The sequence below is a fragment of the Pantherophis guttatus genome, chromosome 5, assembly GCF_059756535.1.
Source record: "Pantherophis guttatus breed Tessera chromosome 5, ASM5975653v1, whole genome shotgun sequence".
Taxonomy (NCBI): domain Eukaryota; kingdom Metazoa; phylum Chordata; class Lepidosauria; order Squamata; family Colubridae; genus Pantherophis; species Pantherophis guttatus.
In genome coordinates, this window is record NC_142067.1 from 39017736 (window position 1) to 39029967 (window position 12232).

Below are 12232 nucleotides of genomic sequence, written 5' to 3' on the forward strand. Positions count from 1 at the left end.
GTGAGTGTCAGTTTTATATTCAGGAATCTGTAATGCTTCTGTTTGATACTGTTTCATTTCAATTCATTTCAATAATATATTATTGACCTGTGACTAACTTTATTAACTGTGGTTGTTTTACTGCTATGTGATATTTACATTGGCTGTTTTTTCTGGTTCATGTAAGATCTTCGCTTCAACAAAGCCAGTTATGTCAATTTAAAGTTACTAATTTAAAGAGCAATAACAAACTACAGAAATTAGAATACTCTGCCTATCTTTATCATTTCCTACCTTTCTCCACTGTGTTCCAATCTCCCTACATACCAGTTTAACTACCATTATCTCTAAAGCTGACACATATGTAATTTGTTACATGAAATGAATGATTACTTCATTTCACTTTTGCCATCAACACAGCAATTGCACACAGATATTTGGCAGGAAGGAGAAATGGGGGAAGGAGGGGAAGGCAGAGGGGGAGAGGTAGGTAGGTAGGTAGGTTGGTAGATAGGAAGAAAGGAAGGAAGGAAGCAAAGAAATTGAAGGAAGGAAGGAAGGAAGGAAGGAAGGAAGGAAAGAAGGAAGGAAGGAAGGAAGGAAGGAAGGAAGGAAGGAAGGAAGGAAGGAAGGAAGGAAGGAAGGAAGGAAGGAAGGAAGGAAGGAATCTTGTGAATATAACCAAGAGTGGAGACTCTTTCATGGTATTATTTTTTACAAGTGTATATCAATGAAACAGTGCATAAAACAATTCTTTATACAACTATTTCATAAACACAAAATCATATGTAGTGCTTTTTAGTATTCTGTATGCATCCTAACCTATTATAAAATGCTGCAAGATGGGATGTTAACTTCCTAACAGCCCTCAGGAAGATCCAAAACAACTATTATAGTTGTTAGGGAGTCATATCTTTGTTAATTTTATTATAAATAATAGTTTTAAAAAACTATTAGAATATATATATAAAATAAGGACCAAATTGCTTCTAATTTCTTGGCACAATGTATCTTGCTCAAAAATCTTACACTTTAGAAACTACTTTTCTCTTATTTTGCAATAAAAAAATTACAAGAGTTTATAGTTTTGTTTTAGTTTTGTTTCTCTTGTTTAAAGGAACTTGAAATTATATATTATAAAATTTTGGCAGTTACTGAAAGAATAAATCCTGTCTCTCATGCATACACAGGTATATATACAAGTGTTAAGGAGGGGCTCATACTAATGGGACCCACTGAAGAGAGTTACACTTTATTAGAGACAAGTAACTAATAATTACTCTTCAGCTTCAACTGAGACAAGTAGTTTTGGACTTGGTGTATTCAGCCTAACAGCTTTCTCTTGTTTCCCAATGGATTATGTGACAGCATAATTAATCAGTCATTCCAATGGCAATAATCTGAGTTGTAAAAGAATGTCATGGAGGGTTTATTATTTCTATAAATAGCTGGAACAATTGTTGACACAAGTTTGTCACTTATTCTAATGAGTGACTGACTCATATTATTAGTACTAGTATTAATATTCTTTCCTACAGGAATGTATTATAATGTCATGTCACAAAAGCTTTCTTCAATATTCTTGTGATTTCCTGTGCCAGCATAGCTCTCTATAAAACAGAAGAAATCTTGGTGGACGGTCCTAAAATCTAACATGCTTTTCTAGAGTCTGAGAAAGCCTGATAAACTATAAGATGACTTTCCAAACCAATTCAGAACATTTATGCTGGGATAATTTTGGAGGGGGGTGCAGACCTGGCAGATATTACGGAGACCTGGTTGGGCCACGAGGGGGGGGTTCCCCTCGTTGAAATGTGCCCACCAGGTTTCTGTGCATTTCACCAGCCAAGGGCTCAGGGGAGGGGTGGGGGAGTGGCAGTGATTATTAGGGAAAGTCTTAGTCCGAGGGAGACCACTGTTCCTCAGATAGCCGGATGTGAGTCCCTCCTCGTGAAGTGGGGCCGTGGGAGGCAGATGGGTTTGCTGACTACGTACCTGGCTCCCTGCCACGTTGTGGCGACCCTGCCCGAGCTGCTCGATATTATTGCCGGGGTGGTGGTTGATACCCCCAGACTTATTGTCATGGGGGATTTCAACCTGCCATCTGCAGGTGAGGTGTCAGAGGTGGCTCAGGAGTTCGTGGCTTCCATGGCGGCCATGGATCTGACCCAATTAGTTCAGGGCCCCCGCTCACACAGGGGGACACACTCTGGATTTGATTTTCGTCTCTGGTCAGTGGTTTAATGATCTTGGTAGAGGGGATTTAGACATTAAACCCTTGTCATGGACAGATCATTCTCTTCTTCACTTGGACTGTCCTGCCGCTTCCCCCCACTGCAGTGAGACGGAGCCAATTAAATGGTTCCATCCCAGGCGCCTGATGGATCCCGAAAGGTTCCTGATGGAGTTTGGGCCATTTCCTGAGACCCTGGCACACGACTCAACTGAAGACCTGGTGGCCACCTGAGAGAACGCGGCTGCCGGGGCTTTGGACTGCGTCGTGCCTTTGCGGCCTCTGACCCAATGCCGACCTCAGTTGACTCCTTGGTTCTCTGAGGAGCTGAGAGAGATGAAGCATCGGAAAAGATGCCTAGACAGCATTTGGAGGACTAGTCAATCCAATTCTGACCGGACACTGGTGAGGTCTTATATCAAGACCTACCTAGTGGCGATAAAAGCAGCAAAATCTAACTATTTTTCTGCTCTTATCAAATCTGCAGAGAACCACCCAGCCGCTCTGTTTAGGGTGACCCACTCCCTTCTTCGGGGGGGAGTGCGGGAAGATCCCTTGCAGGATCGAGCTGAAGATTTTATTATTATTATTATTATTATTATTATTATTATTATTATTATTATTATTATTATTATTATTATTATTTAATTTGATTTATATGCCGCCCTTCTCCGGAGACTCAGGGCGGCTTACAATGCGTTAAGCAATAGCCTTCATTCTTTTGTATATTTTATACAAAGTCAGCTTATTGCCCCCACAAACTGGGTCCTCATTTCACCTACCTTAGAAAGGATGGAAGGCTTAGTCAACCTTGAGCAATTTTGTGCAATTCCTGCATGATAAAGTCGCTTGGATCCGGGAAGGCTTGGACTCCGACTGGGTGAGTCCAGGGGAGGAGACGAGGGTAGGTCTTGAGAACATTATCTGGGAGGAGTTTGATCCTGTGGCTCCTGAGGATGTGGACAGGGTTCTGGGTAGGATTAGTGCCGCCACATGTTTATTGGACCGTGTCGCTCCTGGTTGGTAATGGCCTCCCGGGAGGTTACATGAGGCTGGCTCCAGGGGATTATAAGTGCTTCTCTGAGTAAGGGTGCCTTTCCAACTGCCTTGAAAGAAGCCTTCCCTGGACCCGGCTGAATTAGCCAACTACCGTCTGGTCTCCAACCTTCGTTTTGCGGTGAAGGTTGTTGAGAGTGTGGTGGCACGACAACTGCCCGGGCACCTGGATGAAGCTATCTATATGGACCCGTACCAATCGGGCTTCAGGCAGGGGTACAGCACAGAAATGGCATTGGTCGCGTTGGTGGATGATCTCTGGAGGGCTCGGGACAGGAGTTGCTCCTCTGTCCTGTTCCTGTTAGATCTCTCAGCGGCTTTTGATACCATCGACCATGGTATCATGCTGCACCGGTTGAGGGGGTTAGGAATAGGGGGCACCGTTTTGCGGTGGTTCTCCTCCTTCCTTTCCGACTGCTCACAGTTTGTTTTGACAGGGGGGCAGAGGTCGACTTCGAGGCACCTCGCATGGGGAGTGCTGCAGGGGTCGGTCCTCTCACCCCTTCTGTTCAACATTTATGTGAAGCCTCTGGGTGAGATCATACGTGGTTTTGGGGTGAGAGTCCACCTGTACACTGATGATACTCAGCTGTACATCTCCACCCCAGACCACCCGAACAATGCCCTTGATGTGAAGTCTCGCTGCCTGGAGGCCATGCAGGTGTGGATGGGGAGAAATAGGCTCAGACTCAATCCTTCCAAGACTGAGTGGCTGTGGTTCCCGACATCGCAATATAGTCAGCTGGCGCCATCGCTGACTATTGGGGGTGAGTCTTTGCCTCCCACAGAGAGGGCTTGCAATCTGGGCATCCTCCTGGATGCACGGCTGTCTTTAGAAGAACACATGACGGCCGTGGCCAGGGGGGCTTTTTATCAGGTTCGCCTGATCCGCCAGTTGCAGTCCTTTCTGGATCGCGATGCCTTGCACACAGTCACTCATGCCCTTGTCACTTCCCGACTGGACTACTGCAATGTTCTCTACATGGGGCTCCCCTTGAAAAGCATCCAGAGGCTCCAACTGGTCCAGAATGCAGCCGCGCGGGTGATTATGGGTGCAACTCATTGTGCCCACGTGACACTCCTCCTGTGTGAGCTGCACTGGCTCCCAGTGATCTTCCGGGTGCGATTCAAGGTGTTGGTTACCACCTTTAAAGCACTCCATGGCATTGGACCTGGATACCTTCAAGACCGTCTTCTACCACCAATAGCCTTCCACCGGCCAGTTCGCTCCCACAGAGAGGGTCTCCTCAGGGTGCTATCGGCCAAATTATGTCGGCTGGTGACACCCAGGGGGAGGGCCTTCTCTGTGGGAACCCCTGCCCTTTGGAATGAACTGGCCCCAGAAATTCGTAAAATCTCTGATTTCCATGTATTTCACTGTGCCCTCAAAACCTTGTTGTTCCGCCAGGCTGGGCTATCAATGTAAATATTTTAATTGGTTTTTAAAATGGGATTTTAAATTTGGAGTTTTAAAATTGAGCCTATCATTTAATAATTTTAAATTTTGTTTTGTCTTGTGCTTTTAATCAGGCTGTACACCGCCCTAAGTCCTTCGGGAGAAGGGTGGTATAGGAATAAAATTAATAAATTAATAAATTAATAAATTAATGGTAAAACTCTCTGTGAGCAAAGAAGTTACAATACTTCTTTTCCCTTTTACCAAGACACTTATCTTAACTTTTTTGTTTCCTCCTTGCATTTCTCCACTGAACCTTCAGGAATAAGTCAAGAAAAAAAAATAGAGAGAGCAAAGTTAAAAAAAAGTTCTAAGACTAATTACTGGGAATTGATATGAGAAATAAAAATGATGGAAGAAAACATCTTGCTTTATTTCACTTTACCCTTTTGCTAGCCCTGGTGGGATGATCCATATCTAAAGAATCACCAAAAAGATTTTTGAAACAACTCAGCAAAAATAATTGCTATAGCACTTAAGACAAACGAAAGCTCTCTTTTCTTGAGCTTTCAATTTCACCCCTTTTTTGCCTGAAGACATCTCCTGGCTTGCAGGTTTGATGTCAATCCTTGATTGTATTTTGATGTTTCTGCTGATCCATGATTAAGTTCAATTTTCAGCAGCCAAAATAGATATGTCATCTTGGGGGCATTAGGTTTCCTGTGACATATTGCCCGCTTATACATGCAGACAAGTAGCCTGACAAAACAAGGGGGATTGACTGAAGTCACTATCTGATCTAGCAAGTATCATGTTGCATATATTTACAATTACTTCTAAAGGTCACTTAATGCTTACTGGTCTTCCTGCATACCAGTCTGACTACACTGGAGTATTTAGGTATACACACAACAAAGAGCAGTTTAGAGTGTTTGGTAATGGTCAGAGTCACCATGTCATGAAATATTCAATGCATGACATGACTCTGGTGATGCACAGTGTGGGTTTTCACTCTGATTTGATTAGCAGTAATGATTATTTCATGAGGCATGACTGTCCTCTCAGATTAGCATCAGCCCAGTTTTTCTACAGTTGTCACGGAAGCATGGAGCTAGGGGAACTGCAGCCAATTTTTAAACTTCTGGCTTCTCATGCTTTCCTTCCGATTCACAGAAATTATTTTCTCTGTTAGCAAAACTCAGGAAACTCAGAAATTATTACAATCAGCAAAGCCTAAAAATAAATACTAAATAGCTGGCATTTATTTCAGCTGAATACTGTAGCTATCAACAGTGAGCAGTGCAGTACTGTTTTATTAATATAGGCACATGTGCATCATTGAGTACACCAAAATGCATATTAATAGCCAAAGGTGTTCAATTATATCGCATTTTGCCCTTTATACAAACAAGAAAGTATATTGGTAAGTAGTATTAAAAACGGAAGTCATTTTAAGAAAAATACAAAGATGTTAAGCATCCTTATTTCATTATTCTTCCCCAAAAAAGACATTTTATAAAGAACAAGAATACATTATGAAACAGTAAATATAATTAAACATTGGAGATCAAATTTCAGCAAAAGAATTCTTTATTAAATAGATTATGCAAAACTTTTCAACTGTGTTTATTTTTTAACATATACAATTTTCTGTAATTTTAAATACTACTTATGAAATTTAGTTTTTAACAATTTACTGATACTATATCTGGCATATAATAATGGCATAAGAGGAAGAATGGGGACTGAGGAATTTTCCTTGGACTAAATTTTAATCCCTTACTGTACATTTCTGAACTAAAAATAGAATGTAGCTCAATACATTAAAATGCACTTAAATATTTAAAACATGAAAAAATACAGTGATTGAATAGTAGATTGATACTGATTTAAGAAGAGGATTTCAATAAGAGAAATATAGACCTTTTTGTAGTCTGGAAATTAGGTAAGAAGCAGAGAGTGATGCACAGAAAATGCAAAAAAATATTTAAGGTGTGTGTGTGTGTGTGTGTGTGTGTGTATGCGTATATTCCATGTAGGGTGGTTTTTCTGCAGACAGGGGGAGGGGCATGATTTCATACTCTGCCTAGATCCTACACTCACTTCTGCGGCCAGAGTCCTGGTGGGTTACAGACTGATGCCAATCCATCCCCCAAGAGGTTGGGGATTTGGCATACAGTTTAGCATACAGCTAATCTGGTTTATCATACCGATTAACCACTTTTAATCAGATAAGTAATATTTACAGTCATTAAACAATGTTTCTATTAATTTTGTTAGGCAATTCATTAATCATAATTAGAAATGACTGTGGTTGCACCCTGATTTAATAATTTGCATACTATTGCTGAGAAAACTGTATGGAAATATCAGAGACATCTGAAGAGGGAGATGGCTACAAGCACGTGGCCCTTTTTTATGTGCATTGTATATCCAATAAACATAAAAATAATAAAAGAAAGGTTTTAGAAGAAGGTTTTAACTGCATGGTTGAGATGTCATCATTCATTAAATACAGTAAAAATTTAAAACATTATTCACAGTAACAAAATTATAACAATAAAAATTGGAAATAAGGAATATTATAAGTAAATGGGTAACACAATAAGATCAAGGGCAAGATTTAAAGTATTTTTTCAATCCTCAAAACTAGGAAAGTTTGCTTGTTTTAAAATTGAAAGATTTAAAATATTGAATGATACGTGCCATTCATAAAACTTTTTGAAACATTTTATTGCTTATAAAACAATAACAAAGAAAAATGGGAACAAAACAGAGAGATACATACATTATCAAATACGTAACAAGTGATATTTATAAAACTTGATCTCATTTGCAATTATAAATATTTCTAACTTAAACCATAATTGCTAATAAAATCAAGTTTTATGCTGTGAAACTCCTTGTGTTATCCTGATTTAATTCATAAATATTCATTTAAATTTAAATTTCCATCCTGCTGCTAAAAAGAAAAAAAAATCCAAACTACTTAGGATTTTCCCCCCACTTCTCCTAGTTTATATCAGTTCTGCTCAAGTCATTTTTTATATAAAAAAATATTTGTACTTTTATTTTAAATAGTAGGATAATTGTGAATTAAGACCTTATTGTTTCTGGTGACCAGTAAAATAATTCAACAGGAAACCACCAATGGCCATGATACAAGAGTAGATAGGTAAGTACAAAAATTTTTAAATATCACTATTTATTAAGCTTTATGCTGATTGCAAATGGACAGTTTTGGTTCAACATTTGAAAATAGGTAGTTGCTGACAATTTGGGGAAAATAACTTGGGGAATATGCAGTACTGAAAAAATTACATCCCAAACAGACGTTTGGTTAAATATAAGCAAGCATGGCTTCCCCTTATACCAGGGGTGTCAAACTCGCAGTGTCACGTTGTCATCGCATGATGTATCACGTCTTTTTTACACTTCGCTAAAATGGGGGTGGGCATGGCCAGCATGTGACACATTTGAATTTAACACCACTGTATTATACTGTAAAGCATTTCATACAACAAGGTAAATATAGATGCTTAGAATTTTGGGGGGGGGGGGCGGGTATTCTTATGAAAGGACAGAAACCAGAAGCAATTTTAGCATTTATAAATAATGGGAGGGAATTTAGAATTGAATATTCCTTTTACTGACCAATTTAAATTTTTCCTCATTTTTCTTTTTTCATAAAATTATGTAAATTTATCTTAGATAATGATAAAAAGTGGTGATAAACAATGGTGACATCCATGTAAATATTATAGTTGTTTTAGGAGTTTACATGTATTGCTCAAGATGGTACAGTAATTTTAATTTTATATAATCCATTGATTATTCAATCAATGAATAATGAATTCTAAATTTTATAACAAGCAAAAATTATCTCACAATTTTCTCATTTTATTCTTTTTCTTTTATGTAATTATTTGCTTTATTCTTCAAATATATACTATATATTTGCTTTATTCTTCAAATATATAGTATATACTATACTATGTGTGTGAGTATGTGTGTACATATATATATACTGATTGTAATGTGTGTGTGTATGTATCTATGTATGTAATCAGAATATCTTGGGTTTTTTGGGAGAAAGCAGTTATTTTAGGATTACAATGCGTATTTTGATGCACCATACTTTTCTTCATAGTTGAAATTGGTTCTGTGCACCACAAAAATATGATATTTAAATATTTTACATATTGACACTAATTATTTTTAATCCAAAAATGGACTTCTTCTAAGAAAATCAAATCATAGAGTATATATGGGAAAGTTTTAATTATTTGAAAGTTATTCCTAACCAAACGGGAAAAATCATAGCAGAAGAATATTTCCCATTGTTTTGTTGATATAAAATTCCAAATCTGAGCCATAAAATCACCTAAACTGCCTGGCCTAATGCTTTACCCTTGTTGTTTATCTTTCTGAATATATAACATCAAGATTAATGAATCATATATGCAGCATGAGCCTCTGCTTGAGTTCAGTGAGAGTTGGATTTATTTCTCACAAATCATCATCTCATATTGCCAGAATAAAATTGTCAACTGTTCATACTGTGTTTAGAAGAGATGAGCCAGAAACATGATCATTCCCTTGACAAATTGCTCAGTAGTTGCTAACTAGCCATTTTCCTTTTGGTTGTTATATTTCCTCAATTCTTCCTTGACTTACACTTGAGCAATATCATGCTGGCTCCTGATGCTGAATCTGGATGCCAACTCTAGGTTAGTCAAACATTGCATTCTCTGTGTCTCATCTACTTTGGATGGGAGAAGAAAGGAATGGAAGCAACTCTCTTTTTAAAAAATATTGCAAACAGAAACAACTATTCCCATAATCTTTTTTTTTTACAACAGTGCTTGCTATGGTCAAGTGATACAATAATATCTTCAGCTGTTTAAGTATCAAAATATGATATGTGCGGGTGTTTAGGTGAAGTGATATAAGGAGTATGAGGATGATCTAAATGAAGAGGGGCAAAATCATTACCAAGGCAACAATACATAAACAGATAAAAAGAAATTCATGAAAACATCTCAGACAGCTCTCCCCCATTCACAAGAAGATAAGGGTGAGGAGGGAAAGCATATTCAAACTTGTAAGATTCTGTTATATAGTCATTCTAATAAATGTAATTTTAGGCCTCTCTAGTTCTGTTTCTTGATCTGATGGACCTTGTAGGGCGGGAATATATTGTACTCAATTACTAACACACAGGGAATGAAGGGAAGAATAGAAAAAAGTTTTTATGGTATTGCTTTAAATTGAAGTTTTCTTCATCTTAACATGTCTCAACTAGACAATATTTTCCTTTATGTTAAATTCTGTCTTCTCATGTCCTCTTCCATTCATATATTCTACACATCACACATTTTATTCCTAACTTTCCACTGTGAAATATCTTTGTGAGTGCATACATTTCTTGGCAACATCACTGTCACATGATTGGTAGTTTCTCTGTCTTTATTTCTGTGAGGGAGGGGTGGATGTACCTTGAGCAGTTTTCCACTCTTCTTTGGATATTTTATAGTAAACAATGAATTTGCTTCTTTTCTGTCCTGGATGTTTCTAAAATAACTTCCATGTGGAGTTATTTAGCATATTTCAAACAAACAAATCTCTAAAATAACTTTTAAAAGGCCTGCTTTGCTTAACCATTGCTTTGTTTAATATCTGTTGTACAAGATTTACTTTTTTATTGTAATATGACCTGTAATGATTGAGACTGAGATCAATGTACTATTTCACTAATATAATTCTAGGTACTAACAAAATTAGAAAAACAAAAACCAACGATGTTCACCAAGGATGAACTCCACAAAACAATAAACCGAATCCAGTTGATGGGCTACCTATCCTCCCAATCCCCAGGCCTGCAGCATATCCAGATTTTCAATTCTTTATGGAAGGCTAGTAGATTTGGGTACATGATATCCCAGAGACCACTAGTCATCCTTCTCTTCTTCTGGGAGGGGTATGTCATAATGGGTTCTGGTGCTGAGCCAACATGCCTTCTTTCAAGAAACCCAAACTCTTACCAGAGAACAATGCCTTATCACCAGGAGCCATTCCAGGAAAAAGCAGTTTTGGAAAAGGAGGAAATTGAGGCTGGGAAAGAACATCTGCAGCCTAGCTTGTTTGTTTTGGATGGCATTTGTTTTTTATCTTAGTTGAAATAACAGGTTTTTTTAAAAAGATAATCCTATATTCTGATTATTAACTACTTTCTCATTTTAAAGAAGTAAGATGATGTTAGCAGTTGTTGCCTAATTTAAATAATACCCAAAAGATCACCTTTATTTCTCTCAATGTGCCCCAACTCCTGTCTTCCCCATCATACACATTTAATGAATGGTTTCACAAAACAGAAGAAATACACAAGAAACTGGCTGAATTAGGAGCTGATGTTTTCAAAATCTCTTTTCAGTATATCAAGCCATGTGGGGAAATGCATAGGTAATCCCAGAGGATATCTGTACATACATTTTTGAAAGCTTCAGGAACATACATTGACTTTAGATAAGCACTTCGGCTTGTGATTTGATAAGGATCTCTTCTTTTTCAAAGTGACTCTGTTAGACATACGGATTTTACAAAACCTCTCACTAAAGTCTGCACAATACTGGCTAGCACTTGAACTCATAAAATGTCACCTCTGTCCTGCAAATGCCATTCTTCATATCACTAATCAGAATATTTTTCCCAGTTTCTGTATTATCTGCAGAGAATGACTCCTGAAAAGGTCAGCATTACTGTTAGATGACACAAGCAGAAAAAAAGCTATTAAAAAAATAATCACAGCACATATTTAGAATGCAGCTGAAATATATGAATTGATAGTGAAATATTTTTCACATTTTGAAGTCTGGGTAATATAAATAAATATACAAATAAACAGGAAAAATCTTTTTCAAAATTAGTTATCTGTTTCAGAATCCTAGAAGTAAGGATTGTCATTAGGCCATGAAATCCATCCCTCAACTCAATATAGGAATCCAAATTAATGCATCTATTGATAGTTCCTTAGCCTCCATTTGAACATTTCTGTTGAAGGGACAGCCACCACTTTTCTTGGTATCCAGTTCATTATGTGTCATCTCAATATTATCTTTATAATATTAAACCAGAATCTACTGTTGATCATTTAGATTCATTACGTTTACTTACATTCCACAGATCTTGACTGACACGTTTCTGACTTATTTGTCTAACTTTAAGCAGCAAAACGACATGGCAACTTGAAAGTTCAGGAAATTATGCATTGAATGAGTTAGATTATCTTGCTATCATAAATTTCAGTCTATCTTGCAGCCTAAATAATCCCAATTTCTACTTGTGAAAGACAGTTCAAGAGAGTATTGATTTCATCTTGAAAGACCATGGTGACTTTTGTTGTATCACTAAGATATCTCCTAAGCACAAATACTGTACCTAATGGGGCATAAAAAGCATATATCCTTACATTTAAAAAAAACCCTACATTTTAAATATATTAATAAATGGATAAGGGCAAGGTTCTAAATTTCTGATAACTTTGAAATACAGTTTTTAAGAAGGTTAGA